Here is a 19,217-nt window from a genome sequence, read left to right as displayed (position 1 = left end):
CATCCTCTCACTGCCCGCCCCCCCCCCCCCCCCAATTTATGCACAGACACAGCTGCCTGGAGAGCAAGAGCTTGTACTTATGGGACTCAGTCAGTAAGAGTCAAGAGATCTGGGTTCCAGTTCAACTCCCTCATTAACTTGCTCCTGGAGCAAGACATTTGCCTCTGGGTCTCAGTGCTGTTGTTGTACAATGGGACCCTTGCCAGCTTTAACACTTCATGGTCCCATGACAGGAAGTGAGAGAGCCAAAACCTTGAGACTGAGATAACTTCTTTGTTTTTTAAATCCTCACCTGAGGACATGTTTATTGATTTTAGAGAAAGAAGAAGGGTTGCGGGGAGTGGGGGGGAGAGACAGACAGACATTGACATTGACATGAGAGAGAAACATTGATATGCTGCCTCCCATACACGCCCCAACAAGGGATCGGAACCACAACCTAGGTATGTGCCCTGACCAGGAATCGAACCTGCAACCTTTTGGTGTACAGGATGATGCTCCAACCACCTGAGCCATCTGGCCAGGGCAAGACTGAGGTAACTTCTTGCTACCTGCTGGCAACATACTCCAATCAAAGCATTGAAGATAATAATGCTAACAGTAGACAACCATAGCAAGGATTATACCAGGTCCTTTATATTTTTCTCATCCTATACTCACATGATTCTATGAGGCAGGCTGTGCAGAAGAGGAGACAGCAGTGATTGGTAAAGGGACTCTCCCATTAGGAAGTGCCACAGTAGGTCTATGACCTATGCCCTTAGCTGCTGCCCAAAGTTCTTGCCTTTCCCAATTAGGCTTGTAGAGGTGACTAACCCTATGGAAATTTGAATATGTAAACTTAAATTTTATACAACAACAAATAGAGATGGCAAAAGACATTGGAAACTTCAGTAGACCAGGGAGCTGAGTGGCCCAGGGTTGCGTTCTAGCTTTGCCACTGGCTCAGTGTGACCTTAAGCAGGTCCCCATTTATCTCCAGGCGTCAGTGTTTCCATCTGTGTGAGGAGGGGTGGGACTATATGGTCTCCCAAGGCTTTCCTGGTGCTGATGCTTTGCAGTTGTAGGTCATCTGGTCCCAGGAGGTGCTGTGGGGTGGGGGGCCAGCCCAGGGTGGAGGCCTGTGGGTAGCTGAGTTGGCAGCCATTGTTGTTTCTATGACGTTCACCCTCGTGAGAACGGACACTGCTTAGACTGTGTCTCACAGAGCTTCGGCAGCACAGCTTTCCCAGGCCATGGAGTCGAGAGGAGAGAGTGGAGGAGGTCACTTCCAGGATGTTCCTACTGCTCCTGCAAGATTACTGCCCAGCCTGAGCTTTTAGCTCTCTTGGGGGTTGGGTCTGGGTTTTGCCTTGCTCCAAAAACTGCACTGAAATCAGCCAGGGACAAGCAGTGGCTCTAAGTCTGCCTGTGGGCCTGTGGGGGGCCGTCAGGGGTGCCTAGAGACTTAAGCATAATGAATAATAAAAGCTACTTTGTTTCCTAGCATTACCGCGTACAATGTGCTTTCCTGGCAATATTACATTTAATTCTCTTAAAATCACATGTGGCAGGTGCCATGGTCATTCCCACTTTATTGCTGAGGAAACTGACGCTCAGAAGGTTAGGTAATTTTCTCCAGGTCACACAGCTAGTGAGGGATAGAGTGCAATTTGGGATTCAGACTCTGGAGCCCACAGTGTGGCCTTAGATTCTGATCTCCATCAGCTGAAGGAGTAAGCATGAGGCTGAGGGACAGCTGGTGTTGGAATCCCTACTCTCTGCTCTGTGTTTCCTCAGGCAAGTTACTTTATCTGTCTGAATTTTCATTTCTTTCTCCACAAAATGGATCTATTAATACCTGCCTGTTAGGATTACTTCAAAGATTGCTGAGATGATGATGTGGGAAAGTGTCCAGTGTGTGGTAGGTGGTCAATAAAGGCCTTTCGCCATTTGCCCTCTCCTTACTTCGGCCTTCCCTCTTCTACCCCGGAGTGCTCCTCATGCACGTCTCATGGCTCAGGGCCTTTGCACATTCTGCTCTGCGCCCTGCCTGGAAGCTGCTATTTCTACCTACTCTTCCTTCTTTCACTCCCTTTTGGGCTTTGATCCTTCCTTGTTTCCCTGGGGATTCCAGGAAGGGGAAGAGGGGTAAGGCCAGATTCTCCTGCAGGCCTGGGCTTCAGGAGGGGAGGCAGATTTGGGGTAGAGAGCTGGCCCCGAGAGCCCTGGAAATGCAAATCCCTGCTGAAAATTTCCTCCATTGCACTTGATGTCTTGAAAGGGTGTGCACCCGATGTGTGTCTCCCCCTTGGATCACTCCATTTCCACCTTACTATGCTCTCACTTTTTCCTATTTCTCTAGTCTTTAATTCTCTCTCTTGGTTTTCTTTCTGATCATTTTTAAAATTAAAAACATTTTTATTGTGGTAAAATATATATAACATCAAATTTATCATCCCAACCATTAAGTGTACAGTTAGGAGTGTTCAGAACATTCACACTGTTGCGTAACCATCACCGCCATCCAGCTCCAGAACTTTTTTGTCTTGCAAATTGAAACTCTATACCCATTAAGTAATAACTTTCCATTCCCCTCTCTCCCCCTCTCCCTGGCAACCACCATTCTGCTTTCTGTCTCTATGAATTTGACTACTCTAGGGACCTCACGGAAGTGGAATCATATAGTATTTGTCCTTTTGTGCCAGCATAATGTCCTCAAGGTTCATCCGTGTTGTAGCAAGTGTCAAAATTTCCTTCTTTTTTAAGGCCAAATAATATTCCATTGTATGTCTATACAATATTTTATTTATCTATTAATCTGTCATTGGGCACTTGGGTTGCTTCCACATCTTGGCTCTTGTGACTAATGCTTTGAATGTGGGTATACAAATTTCTCTTCAAGACCCTGATTTGGATTCTTTTGGGTGTATACTACTCGGAAGTGGGATTGCTGGGTCATATGATTAGCACTTAAAATTTTTTTTTAATTTATCTATTTTTAGAGAGAGAGGAAGGGAGGGAGAAAGAGAGGGAGAGAGAAACAACAAGATAAGAGAAAAACACCAATCAGCCTCTTGTAGGCGCCCTAACCAGGGACCAAATGTACGACCCACATGGTGACCTTTTGCTTAATAGGATGATGCCCAACCAACTGAGCCACAGCGGTCAGGGCTGGTTATCACTGTTTAAAGCCACTATTTATTGTGTGCCTACTGTGTTCCAGAAACTGGGTTACACACTTTACATGTATTGACTCATCCCATCCCTTCATCTACTCTATATCGTAGGTAAAATTATCCCCAGTTTGCAGCTGAGAAAATAATGGCTCAGAGGGTGATGTTATTTACTCAAAGTCTCAGCTAGAAACCATCGGAGCAGTTACTGGAGCCCTGAGCTGCTGCCAAAGCCCCTGACCATCATGTTGTACTGCCTCCTAGTGGCCTCTCTTTCTCCACCCGTCCATCACATTTTCTGACTATTGTGGTGCTTCACTCTATTCATCGTCATTCTCTCTCCTGCCTTGTGTTATGTTTGCGGTCTCCAGAAACTGTGTTTGCCCTCCCTGGAAACTTTGAGCAACTGGAATAAAGGCCCTCTGACTGTTAGAAAGTTTCTGTGAGTTGGAAACCTACAGAAGGAGGCCTGTAATTTGCTTTCTAATCATAGTTCTCTGGATTTATAGCTGCCTCTCTTCCAGCAGCTGATGGAATCTCATTCTGTTGCCATATGGCTTCCGGACCCACAGATGTGATTTCTAAGAGATGCAGTGTGGCCCAGTGGTCAGAGCATATACTTTGATATCAGACACACTTGTTCAAATCTTTGTGCTGCCATTCATTAGCTAGGTGTCTTTAGGGAAATAACGTCTCAGTTTTCTCATCTGTAAAATGGGCATACTAGCTTCTGCTTCTCATGGGTGGTTGTGAGGATTGAGTAAAGATAAAGCAGCTGTTTTGTTCCTGGGACTTTTATTATTGCTGTTTTTAACATTAATATTCTGGTGGGGAGAGTTCATATATTTCAAAAATGCAAAAATAAATTGGATTCTCTAGCATTCAAGCCCTAGGATTCAGCTTCTTTTTTTGTCCCAGTCAGCAGTTCAGCAGATAGTCAGAAGCCTGAGAGAAGGTCAGTGCAGCCTCAGCCAGTGCCCCAAATGTGGAGCTGGGAACAGGCCCTGAGTGGGGCTCTGTGATGCTCTAACCCCCACGAGAGGAGCATGCTGGCTGGAGACCGGCTGCAGCTGGAAGAGCCCAGGGGTGGAGAGAGTGGCTCTGCAGGATGTCTCGTTGCTAGGAGACCCCAAGAGGCAGCGAGGACCCGTTTGCCAGATGATGGGCTGATGTGGAGATGCAGAGCACATGGCCCAGATAGGCTTTTGTGGGGTTCTGGGTAGAATATGCTGGTATGGCAACTGTGAGCTCAGCTGGGAGGAAGGGCTCTGTAGGATCCAGCTCCTGAGAATGAGGGCTCAGGATAAGCTATTTAGTTCTTCCATTGAATTCCTTTACGTCAACGTTAGGCCTCCATTTGAATCCTGACTTACTGTGTGACCTTTGGGCAAGCGTCGTGCTACTGTATTCTTGCTGGACCTCAGTTTCCTCATCTGTACAGTGGGTAAATAATGCCTGCCTCATGAGCCATTGTGAGGGTTAAATGAAATGTATATATAAAGTGCTCTCGAAAAAGAAAAACGAAATATAAATCTGAAGATTCACTACCGCTCTTATCTTTTTTATACTAATTATTATCTCCCTTACTGTAAAATGAGGAGATTGTATTCTCTCTATCTGGGTGAGGTTCATGAACCAGGAGCCCTGGATGAGAGGACTGCCAGTGTGGGGGTCTGTGTCAGGGGACTATGAGCACTGGCTGATGGGGCCTCCAATTAGTGAAACTCCACGGGGCAACTGAGAAGTTCAGCAAAATTCAAAGCCAGAGGGAGACTTTATAGGAGCGGTGGCTGAAGGGGTAGGGACTCTACTGAGACTCGAGGGAGGCCTTTGAAGCCATGAGATGAGAGTAATGGGTCTTTCTTGTTGCTTTTCTTATATAAATAATATATGTTCACACACACACACACACACACACACACACGCACGCACGCACGAAAATAAGTGAAACAAAATCCAAAGAAGCACAAAAGACATAATTCCACTGTCATAAAACCACCACTGGAAACATTTTGGGAGGTATATTTCCTTCCAGTTTACTTTTTTCTATGTATGCTCCCATATATACATATTTTATAGAAATTTGATCATATGTTGCATTCTGTTTTTACCTGTTTTTTTCACTCTGTATTATGTTATGAACATGAGTATGTAGAAATATATAGATTTATGACATTATTTTTTAGCAGCTGTTAGTATATCAGGATATGTATATATCACTATTTATATAATGTAAGTACTATTTTTGGACATTTATATTAATTCCACATGACTCTGGTATACAAAATGATTCTTGTATACAACATAAAAGTGTTCTTACAGCTATATCTTTGTGTATAGCCATTGTTCCTGCAGGATAAATTCGTAGAAGAGGAATTTCTGGGTGAAAAGATCTGTGCACTTTTAAGGTTTATCACGCACTTTTCCAAAGCACCCCTCCAGGAAGATGGAGCTAGCAGCTAGCTGCATTGATTCTGTCCAAGTCTGCCCGATTTACTGGGTCGGGGGTGGGAGGTCCACTCAGATGGACTGGGAAGGGGGGAGAGGCAACCACAGTCACTGTAAAGGGACTTTGGCAGAGAGAGACCCTTGGGTGGCTTGGTGGAGGGGCTGACCTGGCACAGGGTGTGCTTGTCTGGGCAGCAGTGGCCTGACCTGTATTGGTCAGGGGGGGCCGGGCGGGGCTGGGCTTTGGGTCTGGGTAGGCTGCCCCAGACCAGGCAGGACAGCCTTGCCCCTGGTGTGACCCTGGGCTCAGCCTGGCACAACCAGCATGGGTTCCAATTCAAGACTTTCATTCTTGAAGCCAGCACAGCCTCTCTGGCCATGCTGCCAGACGTGTACACTCACGTAGTGAGTAGTGATTCATCAGAGCTGGTGGTGGCAGCAGTGGCTCTGATAGGGTGGAACTGCTCTCACCCATCCTGTCACTCAGCCTCTAAAAATAACTCCTGCCTGTTCCAGGTGACCGCACCACCAAGTGTCTGGAGGCACAATTCTTTGGCTATGGCTAAGTGAGAGAGGGCAGGCACCTGGATGTGTGTGCTGGGGGCAGGGAAGGGTGGCATCTGAGCCAGGGGTCTGGGGTGAGGGAATGAGAGGCAGGCCAGGCTCTTCTTCTTGAGTCTGCATCAGCTGGGGATAATCTGTCTATTGGGGGAGTGGCAGAGACAGCTGGCGGGGGCATGGGTGTCTTTCAGGACTATGTGATCACTCCCTGCTGAACAGGGGGAAACAGGAAGAGGAGAGAGACTATGGAAGCAACATGACAGGGTGGGGAGCAGGCTCGGGGAGGAATACATAACGTTTAGCAGATCAACAGCTGAATCCTATAAAAGCCCATTTCAAATCTCATCTTTAGGATTTCTTTAAATTAAATACAGCTGACTTGGCTCTTAGAGACCCTCTAGCCACGGTTTCTTAGGCAAGTGTCCATGGACCCAGGGGGTGATCTATGCATGGACTTCATGACGTCCCTTGATGCCTGAAATTTTAATAGGGGTGGGGTGTGGGTATAAAATGTGTGTCTCTGCATGTTTTCTGCAGAGAAGCTCTGCAGTTTTCATTGTATTTTAAAAAAACAATGACCCATAAAAGGTTAAAAACCACACTAGTCCAACCCCTCACATTATATGTGAGGAGATTGAATCCAGTAAGAAAAATGTCTATGTGAGATCTCACAGTCAAGATCAAAATCCCGGTTTCTTGACACCGTCCTCTCCCAACTGGTTCACTGAATCAGGAACCAGCTACCTGCTGTGGGCAGGACCCCAGCGACTGTTCCCCACGTCCTCTTCTGGGCTCGCATGGATCCGACTGAACAGGCTCGGAGGGCTCTCGATGGCAGTGGCAGCTGAAAGCTCACTTCCAGGCTTTCCTCCTCCCAGGCGGTCTTATAGGGGGAGACTCATGGGGCAGCTCCTAACTCGCTTCCTTAAAGTGCATGTCAGCTGAACACATCAAATCCGCCCCTTGTGCCTTGAGGCTCCCCCCTGGCAGATAGTGCTGCTGCCCCTTCCAATGCTGGGCCTGGAGAAAGTACATGGTGCTGTGGGAGAGTGAGCTTTGGAAAATTATATGATGCACAGGCAGGAAGTCATAGCTAATAGTAAGAGACAGATGCTGGTCCACTGTCTGTGGGAGGAATTCAGCTTTGTACCAGAGGAGTTTAGATGAAGTGGCATGTGAGGATTAGACATGATAACTAACACTCATTGAGCACTCCCTATGTGCCAGGCACTCTTCCAAGAAATGTACATGTACTAACTCCTTTAATCTTTATTATAACTGCATAGGATTGTTATAAGGAAACTGAGGCCCAAACAAGACTGAGCACAGCTAGTAAACGGCTGAGCCAGGACTTGAAGACAGGTCTGCTGACTCGTCGCTCTGGAACCAGCATGAGCTCCCAGCCTCTGTGCAGGTGCACCTCACACTTAAGTGCACATCAGGACCACGGGAGGGCTGGGGAAAGCAGAGGTTGCTGCTCCGAATCCCCCGGTTTCTGATTCAGTAGGTCTGGGGTGGGGCCTGAGGATTTACACGCTAAGAAGTGGGTGATGCTGTCATGTTTCAGCTCTCTGCTCTCCTGCTTACAGATAGGAGGAGATGAACAGCGGGAAGAGAAGTGGTCATTGATCTTTCTTGTTTTATTGCAATGCTCCCCCTGGGTCCAGACCTCGGCCACCCTTCTGTCACCTACTCTTCACTGGGGACAAATTAATCTTCCTAAAGCCCAGCTCCAGTCATGCCGCGCTTCTGCTCAAAGTCTTCTGGATTCTCTGCTTTTTATACTAGCGCTGTCCAGTAGACCTGTCTGCAGGGATGGAAATTTCTACATCTTCATTGTCCACCAGCCACATGTGCTATGAATATTACCTTTTCTCAGCTTCAATTAATTTAACTTGAAATAGCCACATGCAGCTAGTTGCTAGTCAGTGCAGGGAACCAGTTGGTATGCCATTCGAGGCTCCCACGTGCCTCTCCAGCCTCGGCCCCAGCCTCCTCCCAGGCTCTAGGCCATTTGAAGTGTTTCCTGCATTGACCCTGCACTTCCCAGGCCTTGTTTCATGCTCGCTCCTCTGTCTAGACTGTACTTCTGCCCTGCCTTTGATGCGCAACCCAAGTGCTGCCTCTGCCTTGGAGCCTTCTTTGACACCTGCTCCCCTGTAATCTCTGTCTCCTCTGAACTCCCAAAACACTTTATCCTTTTCTTACAACCTTAGTACCTTTTGCCTTCTACTGTAGTCGGCTGCTGGGAGTGTTTTCATTCTTTTCCCAAACTGTGAGCTTTCAGAGAGCGTGACTGTTCTCCAGCGCGCCCTTGTTCCCTAGCACAGGTCCTTCCAGGCACACAGAAGGGCTCACTGAATCCCAGAAACCTTTGTCCTGGTGCATTGGGGAAACAGAGATGGATAACATGTCCTTCCTGTCCTCAAGCTGCCACAGGCTCTCACAAGGGGCGCCTGATTCATGCCCAGAGAACCATCGAAGCTAATGGTTATTTTGGGCAGGAAGATAAAAGCCACAGAGGGCCCAGTTGGCGAGGGGAGTCCAGCAGGAGCCGCTCAAACAGAAGGCTGTGTTTACATACCCAGGCAGCCTCCCGGCCCAGCCTGGCCTGGTACGAGGAGAAGGGTATGTCCAGACGTTGCTGCCTGGCTGCCTCCTAAAGTTGGGGATTAACCAGTTATGCAGTGGCTGGGCTGGCCGTCTGGTCCACACAGATGGGTGGATGAGGAGAGGGATGCAAAGACTGCAGAGCAGCGCAGGCTTCTGGAAACGGTGTTTTGGCTGGGTGGCACCTGGGCTGGGGATGCAACTGCAAGAAAATGTTTGTATTCTGAGCAGTGGACAGACAGCAAGTGAACTTTTGCTCTGGCTTGGGGATTTATGAGTGCTTAGAACAGTCTCTGTTGACATGGGAAGACGATTGAAAAGAAAAAATAAACAGCTCTCTGGCTTCAGACTCTAATACTACAGAGTATTTTATACCCCCAAAACTTCTAGCATAGATTCATCTCTGGGACAAAACATTTTTTAAAAGATAAAACTTTCTTGAAGTTATAATACAGATGCAGGAAAGTACACAGATCATAAGTTTACATATACTTGTGTAACTACCACCTGCCCCACCCCCAGGCCAGAACTAAAACACAGCCAGCATTTCCATAGTACATTTGTGTTAAAGCGTATGTATGTAGGATTAATGGAGGAAAACAGGCTTTGCTGTCAGCCATGCCTGGGATTGAATCCTGGCCCCCCTACCCACTAGCAGTGTGAACTCGAACTAGTGACTTAATTGTTCTGAGCTTCAGTTTCCTCCCCTGTAACATCAAGGTGGAATATATAATCTCTGCCTTACAGAGCAGTAAGAAATTAAAAACTGAAAATGTATGGAAGTTGCTAGGCACAGCACCAGCAGGTAGTGGGCTCGCAAATGCTCTCTGAGGTGACGATATTGATGGATGGTGTTGCTGCAGCGTCTCTGGCACCTGGGACCACAGGCACACATGCAGAGTTTCGCCTCCGTTGCCTCTCACTGCTCCCGGCCTCTGTGTGATACTCTCTGAGGTCCCTTCTGACTGTAAGGAATCTGTGATGCTGTGATGATGCAAATCTCAGCTGACACTGCAGGCACCTGATGGGAAGATGCGTGGACGTCTGTATTCAGTGGAATGTGGCCAGATCTTTCGTCTTCAGGCCCCAGGAGTATGAATCCCAGACCTCCTGGGGAGGGCTAATTTCCCAGGAGCAGTCAGCGTGTGTATCCCAGGGGGAGTTGAGTCAGCAGAGCGCAGCCTAAGGGGTGTCCTGGCGTCCTGGTGAACTCCTGACTCCGGCATGCCCCCAGCCTCTAGCTCCGGGAGTGCAGATGGGTCTCAGGGGACATACACTGTGCACACGTTCTGAGCTGGGTGCTGAGCTGGGGCAGGGCTGGAAGGCAGAGGGCAGGAAGGAGGGGATAGGCCAAGACGTTTCTTGCAGCTGGGAGGGGTTGTTGCAAAGAGGAGGGGGTCGGGAAGGATGGCTGGAAAAGTGACCGTGGGGGAGAGAAAGAGGGTCTCCCAGGCAGAGGAAAGAGCATGTGCAAACGCAGAGTGGCAGAGCCATGCTGTCCGCGTGGGAGCCCAGAACCATTGTGTTTGACAGAGCTCCCCTCACAGAGCCCAAGGATGAGGCTGAAGAGTCAGGTGAGACCAGGCTGTGAACAATCTGGAGAGTCAGGCTGAGGTGTTTGGTTTGTTTTATCAGAGAATGAGGACCCACTGAAGGTTCTCCTTTGAGAAAGCAGAGCAGGACCAGCTCCTCAAGATTTGCTCAGTGGAGACCAGCATGTGCAGTTATTCAGACCCACAGTGCTTCTGGCCAAAGATGGTGGTCTAATGTCCAAGCCACTGGACGGGGCTGTGAGAGCCTCTGGGATGCCTGGGCCTGTGCAGGATGTGGGACAGGGGTGTGGAGGTGGGGGTGGCTGGCTGTGGGTACAGAGGAGGGGGAGGGAAAGGAAGAGGAGATAGGACGGAGAAAGGGATGGAAGAGGGACAGAGGAGAACGTAAGATTCCCACCTTTGAGAGACCGCAGTCTTGTTGGAGAAGCCAGAGAGATTAATGACAACTGAGCCCCAAATACAGAAGTGGAGATGAGATGCGTGGCCCAGCAGGGTCAGGTTGGCTGGAGCAGGGGTGGAGAAGGCAGGAGGGTGAACTCCCTGGAGCAGAGGAAGCCTCTGGAGGCTCTGGAGAGACTGAGGGCCCCGCACACTAAGCCCTTTGTGGGTATTGTTTTATGTCATCCTCCTAGGAGCTTGAAGACATGGTGCTGATATTATCCCCATTCTGCAGAGGTGGGAACTGAGGCTCAGAGAGGTTAATGCCTTGTCCAAGGTCACACAGCTCCTGTACTATTAATGAAGCTCCCCATCCCTGCCTCTAGCTCCCTCCCAGAGGTAAATGTTGTCCTCAGCATCTTCCACACCACCATACTAGATATGGAAAAGTGTTTTGTACTGTGTGACTCATCTTCATTCCATACTGTATATGACCCAATGCAGGAGAGTGTGGGCTAGCAGGCCCCCGCAGATTGCAGTGCTCTCTGAGAGGCTTCTTGGAGGAGACCGAAGGAGGGGAGGTAGGGGCGGCTGCAGGGGAGAGGTCCCTGACAGGTGAGTGCTACCACCTGTCTACCCTGCCTTCTCCCTTCAGACACAGCTGCCCTGCAGTGCCTTCCAGAGAGTGTCATGGATTAGTAAGAGCTGCCTCATCTGGCAGAACTTCCCAGGCTCGGCTCGTGGGTCACGCTGCTCTGGAAGGTTTGGCTCTGGTCGCTTCCTCCGGAGGCTGGCCCAGCTCTCAGCTGCCTGGGGCTACAGCTCAGCCCACCCAGGCCCTGCAGCCCTCTGGGGCCAAAACCAGATGTCCTGTGGCTCTCTTGCCCTGGAATACCCTCCTCTCACAGTCTTGCCTTTACCCCTCATCCAGGAAGCCTTTCCTGAGCCCTATGGGCTGGATTCGGACCTCAGAGCGTCTAAACCTGTGTTGACCAGAAGAAATATAATGTGTACTACCCATTCAAGCTACTTATGTAATTTTTCTTTATTTAATTCCCACCCAAGGATATTTTTATTGATTTGAGAGAGAGAGAAAGAGAAATATCAATTGGTTGCCTCGTGTAAGCACCCTGACCAGGGATCGAATCAGCCACCTAGGTATGTGCCCTGACTGGGGATTAAACCTGCAACCTTTCAGTGTACGGGATGATGCTCCAACTGAGCCACCTAGCCAGGGTGCCACTTATGAAGTTTTCTAGTAGCCACATGAGAAAAAATAAAAACAGATAAAATTCTTATAATGACTTATTTAAACCAATACATCTGAAATATTATCATTTCAATAGAAAAAGTTATTAATGGGATTTATTACATTTCTTTAAATATTCGAAATCTAGTGTGGATTTTACACTTACAGTACATCTTAATTTGCAGGCGCCACATTTGAAGTGCTCAGTAGCCGCTTGTGGCTAGTGGCTATCCTTGTGGTCAGCACAGTTCTAGAGTCAGGGAGGGGAGCAAAAAGGCTGAAGCTTGGGGTTTGGCATCAGGCAGACATGGCCCTGCCATTTATTCTCTGGGTGAACTTGGGGAAGTCATTAAACCCTCTGAGCCTCTGTTACTTCATCTGTGAAGAGAGTTAATAATTTCGATGCTGGAGAATTGTTGTAAGGACGAAACAAATGAACATGTGTTTGGTGCCAGAGTAAGTGTGCAGAAAATGACGGTGATTCATCGGACTGTAGCCTCCCTTGTACTGGTTTATAGGCCGTGCCCCCAACTGGACTGATTGCGACTCCAAGGGCGGAGGCCACCCAATTTCTCTCCCCTTCCTCAGTGCCCATGTTAGCTGTGAGCGTCACTACTTGATGAATGAAAGTCTAAATCCTTGGGCTAGGAGCACTTGCCACCTACCCTGCCTGCTCTGGCTGTTGGGAGTCAGAGACCAACCACTGACCTTGGCAGAGACCACTGGCTACATGGGGTGAACTTGGCAAGTCTGTTTTGTTCAGGGCCTTGGTTTTCTCATTCACAAGATAAAAGGGGGGTGGGAGGGGCCTTGCCCGAAGTGTTTGGTTTAGTCTCTGCCCACCAGTGGCCTTGGGGGAGGCCTGTGGCTCACACTATGTGCTTTGCCTTCTCAGCCAATGGAGTGGACCATTTCCATCCTTTCTCTGGCTTTCTTTTGCACCATCAAGAATTTCTCCTACCTTCTGGTCTAGGCAGACCAGAGAGGAGATGAGGGATCCTGTCCCTTCACCTCTACCAGCATTTGCTGACCTCCCATCACAGCAACCCCATAACAGAAATAGGGCAGGAAGAATTTCTCCCACTTCACAGGTGAGAACACTGAGGCTCAGAGAGGCCAAATAATCTGCCCCAGTAACAGAAAGAAGTGATAGAGCCAGGGCTGGAAGCAGAATTCAGAACTAAGGACACCGAAGAGATGCTCGCCATTGTTGGGAGGGTCCTCTTCCTCCTTGCATTTGTGCACGGTGGCATTCATGAAATGGGGCCCTGGGTTGGGTTGTTTCTATGTCTCAGTTTCCCTGCCTGGGGAATAAAGGCAGCCGAGTAGCTGGGGTAGCAATTTTAATTGATGCTCGTAAGGGTCCGGTATTCTTCAGAGAGTGCCCCAGCCTCCCCTCCTGCCCCAACCAGATTTCTCTAGAAAAAATTATTGTAGGGTAAAGTGGAAAGTGTCTGGTCCACTGAGCCTGTGTTACGGTGTAACCTTGTTGTAACCTTGGACAAGTCACTCACCCCTCTGGGTCTCAGCCTGCCTATTTATAAAGTGAGGGGTGATGTAAGATATGAAGATTGCCATGAAAGTGTTTTACAAACTGGAAAATGGTAAGAGAAATATTAGTCGATAAATAATAATAATAATAATAATAAAGAAATAGAAATAATGATAATAGAAGCAGCCTAAATTTTCTGTGTGGTCTCCCTGACCTGAAGTAAAATGGGACCTTTGGGTATAAATCCAGAATGATGTCTGGGAACGTCCTGCCTTGGTCTTTGGAACGTAGCCTGGATTTGTCTGGGAAAGTGAGAGGCTCCATCCAGCTGAGGAGGGTGGGAAAGTGGCCCTGCCCCAGGGGAGGAGGAAGGGGGAGGGCTCCTGCTTGGGGGAGGAAGGGAGGGGAGGAGGGTCCCAGGAAGCAGAGAAACAGAGTGCTTTGGCCATGCAGCTCTGTGATGCCAACAAGAGCCCAGAGTTGGGAAGGCCTGCAAGCAGAGGACGCTGAGCCAATTTGGAATAAAAATTCTTGAAGGCAGGCAGTCAAGAATCTCTTAGCAGATGTGCACATGAAACAATAGGCTCATCCGGTATAACTCCTGAGTTTTCTGATCCATTCATTCATTCATTCATTCATTCATATGAATAAATGTAGAGAGAACTGAACTCAGAGCACCCCCACCTGGCAAAGTGACTTGCCCAAGGCCACGCCCCTGAAGGCCTGGGGAGTTTCTGGGAAGAACTGAATTGGGGAGACTGGGGAATGAAAAGTCCAAAGCACCGGAGGAAATCTGTAAGCAAGTCTGCGCAGCAGGTCTCTGGTCCTTCTGTGAATTGGCCCCAGGTTGATTTGTCCATCTCCTGGTCTCCCGTCTGGAGGGAGGGTATGTTCTCTGGGACTGGGAGGAGCTGGCATCCTTCTGCTCTGCCCACTCCTGAGCCTAGTGGGCAGCAGGGAGAGTGAAGGGACCGGAAGCAATGTCTTGGAAAATCTGGAGGAGGAGTTCATTGTGGTGAAGTTGGAGAAGAGAAGCCTCCAGCTTCAGGTTCAGGGATGGGGAGAACCGTTGCTGTCTTGAGTTCTCGGAGGGGTGCTGGGTAGAAGGCCCAACCTCTTTTTGTGGAGGCCTTAGTGTTGGTACTAGAGCCTCAGGTGGAACTTCATGATAGAGCGGCCACTTTGGGAGGGAGGAGTTATCTGCCCTGGAGTGCAGGAGCAGAGCTGGATTCTGGCGAGGTCGACTCTGAGGAAACTGCAGCATTGGGGGACAGATGGCCTTGCGCGTATCTTCTTCCCAGCTTTGTGCATCTGTGGTTTCTAGCTGGTGGATTCTGGTGCCTAGGACTCTGGCTGGCACATAATAGGTACTCAGGAATTATTTGAAGAATTGAAAGAATAAATGTGCATGCCAGGGGGCGGGGATGGTTAGGGAGTAGGGCCATGTGGGCTGCAAATGCAGACCGATGGGCAGACATTTCTGGAGCTCACACTGTGGGTTACCCGCCTTCTCTAGGCCTTCCTGTAGAGAACCAGGACCCCTAGAGACGGCTACATCCATCCCTTTCTTTCATTGTCTGCAAACTGAGGAAAGCACCTTGCCCAAAGGTACTGGTTGAGCCAGTGACCCAGCTAGATTGGAACCCAGGCCCTCTTCCTCTCAGAGTCCTCCGCTATTTGAGGTCCTGGCCTGTTGATTGACTGAGGTGGAGGTGCTATGGTTGGACCAGCTTTTTGAGTTAGTGCTGCTGGAGGGGAGGAACAGGGCTTCACTTGGTTTTGAGCTGTGACCTCAGTGCCCCAGGCCCCTGGGCCCCTACCACCACCTTCCTGCAGCCTGCGTGCACATTCAACACATGCTCATGCATGTACATGGGCCCAGTCCCCACCATTACACTTACGGTCATTGCCACCCATGCACACGTGAACAAATGTACGCACAGAATCAGCCAGGATCCCAGGAGACATTTGCACATTACCTCCTCCTGGGTAGGGGAGGAGCCTTCAGTCCCAGGGAGACTGCCCTGCTGTGCTGCCTGGGAAGCAAGGGTGTCTGGTTAGGTGGGCTGGGAAGGCCCACTGAGACTGAGTCATCACTTCTAAGTCAGGGATCCTCCCCCCTCCGTCTACTGTCCCCCTTCCTCTCTCCCTGCTGAGCCCCCAAGAGGGGTTGGCCCAGCTAGGAGGGCCGAGGCTCGCCTGGGCCGGGTGGGGACAGCGGAGACCCCAAGAGTTGGCTTCTGATGCAAGGTCCCGCAGTGATCCGGAACTGCCGCTGTGGCAGTCCCTGGAGGGAGGAGGAGGCCTGGGAGCCTGAGCGATAGAGAGGGAGAGAGGGAGACAGGCAGAGAGGAGGCGGAGGCAGGGGCAGGGCGGCCCGAGGGAGCAGGCAGGCGCGCGGCAGCCGCTCCCGGGCTGGGCGCGGAGGCCAGGCGCGGGCGGGGGCTGGCCGTGCGTTGGGAGCCAGGCCCGGGGCTGTGGGCACAGTGCCCAGCCCCCGGCGCACGCCGAGCCGCCGCTGCTGCAGTCGGCATCCATCAGCGGGCGGGGGTGTCACGGAACAGGCTGCTCCGCAGAGCTCACCGCGCGCCCCGCCCGGAGGCCTGCCACCCCGAGGAACCGAGGGGGCGCCCCACACTCAGACTTGCCGAGATGGAGACCTCCAGGCTCAGGTAGGCACATGGGGGAAGATCAGGTGGAAGTGGTGGTGGTGGGGGAGGCGGCTCGGCACTTGTAGGCCCAGACTCCAGCCCTGGGGGAGGGCTGGGGGGGCAAGATCGGGAGGAACTGAGTTTTCAGGCATTTGGTTCCCTGGCCAGTGTGGGGGTGGTCCTTGCTGTTCCTCCCTATCTCCCAGCTCTGCAGCCTCCCCAAGGCCTGGAGAGAGAGGTGGGGAGGCGGTGGGCTGGTGCTGGCTGTGGGGATGGAAGGTTGCTGGCCTCCTCCCGGCTGGTCCATTCTGCTCGGAGACCACTTCTACCGCCTCCTTGGAGGTCGAGCGCTCTCGGGGTCTCCCCAACCCAGCTTCAGGTGCTGCAGGGTAGCCTCTTGGTTTGGCTGGAGGCTGGGATGCTGGGAGCTCCTGCCCTTGCCCTCACCCCCAACGTACAGGCATTTCCCCACTCCAGGCTCACTTTCTGCCCCACCCCGCTTCAAAGCCCCCCCAAGCTGGGGGATGGGCCTTACCCCCAGAATGTCTGTGGGCCTGGCTTGGCATTGTTTTGGCAGCAATCGTCCCCATTGATTAGAGGGAGAGGACTTAAGGGTCCCAGTTGTGTCTGGCACCTTCACACTTTGAGGTGACCAGGGGCCCAAGAGGCTAGGATCTTGGGGATAGACCTGGGGGGGGCATTCACTAGGATATTTACTGGGTGCTGAAGCCACTGCCAGGCAGAGCTGTGGCCTGGGGAGATCCATGAGAATCTTGAGGGACTGGACAAGGACTGGGAAAGAGTTCTGAGTATGCTGGCCTCCCTCCGCTGCCTGCCGGCCACGGTCCCTGCTTTTTCCCCCGGAGCTCTGAGGATGCGTTGCTGGGGGAGAGACACTACCACGTGTTCCTGCCTTCACTTCTGGATCCACACAGCACCTCCTCTGCACCCAAAGGTGGGAGTATAGGAGGACTAGAGTTAGGACCTCGCTGGGGCCATAAGGGGTCCAGCTGCTCCATCTCTCCTGCCCCCACCTCCAGCATTAGGAGTCTTCCAGAATCAGGGCAGTAGGACCAGGTTGAAAGCCGAGGACTGTGATGGTGCCCTCAGAAGCTCCTGGAAGACTCAGTGCTGCCTGTCCTGGGCAAGGGAGTGGAGAATAGAGGTGGCTATGTGCCCGCCTGCCCATCCAGTCCCTCCAGATGGAGGCTGCGGCAGAGGCAGCCTGTGCCAGCCTCCTCTCTGAGCCACGGTGGCCCAAGGAGGCTCTGCCAGCTCTGTGTAGGGATGGAGCAGGCTTCCGCTGGCCAGCCTGAGGTCATGCCTGCCCAGTGACACCATGAACAGTGTGGTGTGCAGAGCATGGTCCCTTGAGGGGCACCTGAAGGCAGATAAGTGCAGTGGGCATTGTTCCTATTAAGACCCTTCCCAGGCTACCGGGCCATTCCCTGGGCCCAGCTCTGTGAGCTTCATGGAGGGCTGCTTCCACAGAACTCACATGAGAAGAGCGTTTGGTCCTGAAGTCCTCACTTGATAAATATTGAAAGGTTGAATGAGGCCTGGACTAGAGGAAGAGTGACTTGTCCAAGGTCATGTAGCAGCTGAGTGGGAGAGCCAGCACTAATGTACCAGGTCTTCTGTCTCTTGCTTTGGGGGTTCTTGTAGCCCAAATGCCTGCTTCTCTGTTTGTGACTGTCCCATACCCAGGACCCTGACAGGGGCTGGGCCTTGGAGCCTGGGTCCTGAGGTTACCACTTAGGAGGTGCTTATACTGACACCCCCCACCCCCAGGCTTTGCTCTGAAAATGTGAGGAGGAGAGGCTAGACTGCTTCACAGATAATGGGCCAGGGCTGAGGCAATGGGTAGTCGGGAGCACTGGACCCTCTTGAGAGTGCGCAAAGCCAAGAGGATGCCGGGTGCCCAGGGTTGTTCTGGACCTGAGCCTCCTGGGGCTGTGGAGGGGGTCTCAGGTGGGAAGTGCCTCTGCGTGAGCTTCAGCATGGACAGCGCTGTGAGCACCTCTGGGCTTGTGCGTCTGCATTATTAAAAGGGGATGATTAATCTCTACCTGGAGTAATGATTATAAAATCTGAGCGAAGGCATGTATTGAGTACTTACTGTATACCACATAGTGCAATAGGTGATCTGCATTATCTCACGGCAACCCTGTGAGGTAGATGCTATTACTGTCCACTTTTTACAGGTGGGAAACTGAGGCTCAGAGAGACTGTGTCACTTGCCTGAGGTTACACAGCTGGAAAGGGTGGGGTTGTGCAGGTCCAGAGCCCCTCTTTCCGCCATGACATTATACCTGGGGCAGTGTCTGCGAGAACCAGGTGGGTGTCCAGCAGAGCCACACAACTGATTTGCCAGGGTTGGTCCAGGTGGAGAGGCCTGTGTGTCTGGACTGTGGGATGAGGGTGGTTCTGTGGCCCTGGTGCCCCTGTGGTCCTGCGGGGAAGGGGCAGCGAGGTGCTGGCTGGGAGGCCTGAGAGAGAGGTCGGCCTTGGCGCTTTGCTTCCTGGCCAGGGCTTACTAGAAGGGGGGATGCTTTGGACCATTGGCCGTTAGGGAGGACTGGCTGGCCCTGACACTTACCCTGTGCCACATTAGGTAGGACCCCAGTGACCGGAAAACAAGAGGGTGGGAATGCAGGGCATCAGCTAGGACTTTGTAGAGGGGACCATGTAGGGAGGGGACCTGAGCCTGGGTGGGTGGCTTGGGAATGGGAGTAGGCTGGCACCACCACTTCCTTGTGGGTGGGAAGCTTGTGGATAAGACCAGTAACAGGCAGCATCTATTGAGCACTTACTACATTCCAGGCACTGTTTTAAGGGCTAACCTGTATAATTTACACAAGCTTCACAAAACCCCATGAGATAGGAATTTTTCTTCACATTTACAGATCGAGGGAGCTGAGGCTTTGCAAGGGGAAGACAGTTGCTCAAGGTCACACATAGGTCTCAGGGAAGACAGGGTTCACACCCAGGCAGTGTGGGTCAGAGCCGTGTTCCTAATGGGCTTATGGTCTATCCGGGAGGCACAGACACGACACAGGAAAGGGAACGGGGGAGCTATAGCATGCGCTGAACATGGAGTCCTATTTTGGTGATCAGAGA

General features: G+C 51.1%; 1 protein-coding gene across 16 annotated transcripts in view; it reads left to right on the top strand.

Annotated features, from left to right (window-relative positions):
• Positions 1-19,217, top strand: part of EPB41L1 (erythrocyte membrane protein band 4.1 like 1) — a 116,123-nt gene that overhangs the window by 31,779 nt on the left and 65,127 nt on the right. For 2 of the 16 annotated variants that reach the window (XM_054573816.1, XM_054573808.1), the window contains exon 1: positions 15,908-16,118. The exons of the other annotated variants lie outside the window; for them this stretch is intronic. The gene's annotated coding sequence lies outside the window, so the exon portion shown is untranslated. Of the gene's footprint in view, positions 1-15,907; positions 16,119-19,217 lie in introns of those variants that run through there. 16 annotated transcript variants of the gene reach the window in all.

This window comes from Pteronotus mesoamericanus, unplaced genomic scaffold (genome assembly GCF_021234165.1).
Source record: "Pteronotus mesoamericanus isolate MK-2021 breed Mesoamerican mustached bat unplaced genomic scaffold, CSHL_Meso_final contig_25, whole genome shotgun sequence".
Taxonomy (NCBI): Eukaryota; Metazoa; Chordata; class Mammalia; order Chiroptera; family Mormoopidae; genus Pteronotus; species Pteronotus mesoamericanus.
The sequence above is the reverse complement of the archived record's forward strand: the minus strand, read 5'-3'. Positions and strand labels throughout refer to the sequence as shown.